We start from the raw sequence: 2,835 nt of genomic DNA, 5'->3' as shown, positions 1-2,835 counted from the left end.
TAAGCTTTTTTGTAACAACTCGTAATTGGTTTCATATTTTAAACCGATGGAAAAAAATGAAGATTATCTTACTCTAATTAATGATTATTCTCTTTAAAGGTAATATTTGAAATTCATTATTAATGATTTTATTTTTACTTTTGTAGGGTGACTTTACAATAAGTACATTTAAATTAGTTCGTGAATGATTTTGTTTTGATTCTTTCCTTTAAAGGTAACTTTATTTTTTATTTATTATGTTTATTTAATTAATATTTCAAATGATTTATTAATGATTCTTTTTTTTGTAGAATGTCTTACAACAAGTTGGGATTAGAGGCTGTAAGAGTTCAGTAAACTCAGAAATGTTTGGCACTGTTGGTCAATCATATTCCCCTTGAATTTACCATTGATTGGACTAGACTAGTTTGAATAAGAATGTTGAATTCTTGCATTGATGCTTGCTGCTCTACCTTGTAAATTATTATTGTTGGTCTGACTGAAATAAATTGTTGTAAACTTGTAAATTCTTATATAAATAGTTACCCATAAGGGTGAGTAAAACTCAACTTGAAAAACTGATTTTTTCGACTCGAATTAACTTCGAGTTATAATTTCATAAACTCGACTCAACTCGGAAAATTTTCAAGTTCAAAACAAGTTGTAAAATATGACTTGAACAACTCAGGTAGTATCTCGAATAACTCAAAATTTTTAGTAATTAGTGGATTGATTTTCAAGTTTGAGTCGTGTCCCTCGACTTTGTATGATATATATATATGTATGTATGTATGTATGTATGTATGTATGTATGTATGTATGTATGTATGTATGTATGTATGTATGTATGTATGTATGTATGTATGTATGTATGTATGTATGTATGTATGTATGTATGTATGTATGTATGTATGTATGTATGTATGTATGTATGTATGTATATATGTATGTATGTATGTATGTATGTATGTATGTATGTATGTATGTATGTATGTATGTATGTATGTATGTATGTATGTATGTATGTATGTATGTATGTATGTATGTATGTATGTATGTATGTATGTATGTATGTATGTATGTATGTATGTATGTATGTATGTATGTATGTATGTATGTATGTATGTATGTATGTATGTATGTATGTATGTATGTATGTATGTATGTATGTATGTATGTATGTATGTATGTATGTATGTATGTATGTATGTATGTATGTATGTATGTATGTATGTATATATGTATGTATGTACGTACGTATGTGTAACCCCCTTAGACCGATGCGGGTAACCCGATCTAATCTGAAGTGTCACATTAGGGCCACTGGAGCGACCCACTGTAAAAATAGCAAAAAAATTTAAAACTTTTCTTAAAACATGTAACTTATAAAATCATTTATTAGTATTCAGAAATAAAACAGATTTTCAGACTCGTATATAAAACAAAATACAATTACATGCCCCCTAATCACATGTATCATACTCTGAAAACAACGTAGGAAGAACTCCCTTACTGTTGTCGATAGCTGCACTGGTACAATTCTTTTAACCTGCAATGTTGATTAATAGAGTGAGCTTCGGAAAGCTCAGTAATACAAAACTACCAAGTGATGCTAAAGGACATGCAGATAAATGTGAAGCCATAATTTCCTTATTGAATCAAACGTATACCAGTTTGCAAGATAATATGGGATTCCATTAGTAGTTCATCGAGTAGAAACCATGAAGATCACAGTTCATAGGAAGCATTCATAGTATCACGTTTCATGAGATCGAATAGGATGTCTAGTGTGTTCCATCAGTACGATAAAATCATAGTAGGTACAATAAACAAGTAATAGTTCAGTAAATCATCAAAAAATCATAATGAAGTTTCACTTTTGAAACTCGTAGTTTAAATCCTTTTCATGTACACCATCCGCAGTTCCTCAGAACTACGTCCGTAGGGCTTACCTTAAGCACACAGCAAAAAGGAAGCCACCTAAGGATAGGCTTTGGGCCTGTATCCTTAGGCCCGTAAGTCCATAGGGCTTACCCTAAGCACACGGCAAAATGGAGCCAACCTAATGGAGCATCTTGGGGCCCGTGAGCCTACCTAAGAGTCACATTAGGTTCGTAATCATCGTTATCATATATGAGTGAAAACCAATAATCATATATCAGTCATAGTCCATAAACCATCACCGTAAGTCGGTGCATCATAAAACAGTAACCATAGATTTTAGTGTACCTCATTTCAAAACAGATAAAATAATTATGTAGTACATAGGGAACACACTAGAGGATCCAAGTATTTTTCAGAGAATCAATTTCTAACCGATCTAATCAGACATTTCAGATTGATACTTTTAGAATTCCACTAAGTTTCTATATGCATCAGGAAAACGTTCAGGAAACTTTATACAGAATAATTCTAAATTCAGATTTACTACGAGTGATTTCATTACCCAAACAATCAGGGGTATTCAGGAATATACTTTGAATTCATAGGATTTTAGCCCAATTGAACCAAATGAGGTATTCAGAATCTTTTCCTTCTGCGTTACTTGCATTTTCCAACATGACCGAAGTGATTTTAGATGAAAATATAGAATCGAAGATTCAAGTCATTTACAATCTATGACTATCGATCATATTATCAAACAACACGAGTTACACAACTCCCAAACTGATGCATGTCAACAAGTCAATTCATTATCCTTCCAGTGTATTCACTCTTTAATACCATAATGTAGATCCATAGATCATCCTCTTAATCATCACTGAATAAATCTTCCAACGGTCTTTGTTTCATTTATACGTTTCAACAATATCAGGAAATACGGACGTACTTAATCCATGGCTCATAACCCATAAG

This window comes from Hibiscus syriacus, unplaced genomic scaffold, assembly GCF_006381635.1.
Source record: "Hibiscus syriacus cultivar Baekdansim isolate YM2019G1 unplaced genomic scaffold, ASM638163v2 tig00117016_pilon, whole genome shotgun sequence".
In the NCBI taxonomy this organism is placed as follows: domain Eukaryota; kingdom Viridiplantae; phylum Streptophyta; class Magnoliopsida; order Malvales; family Malvaceae; genus Hibiscus; species Hibiscus syriacus.
This window is presented reverse-complemented; position numbering follows the sequence as displayed.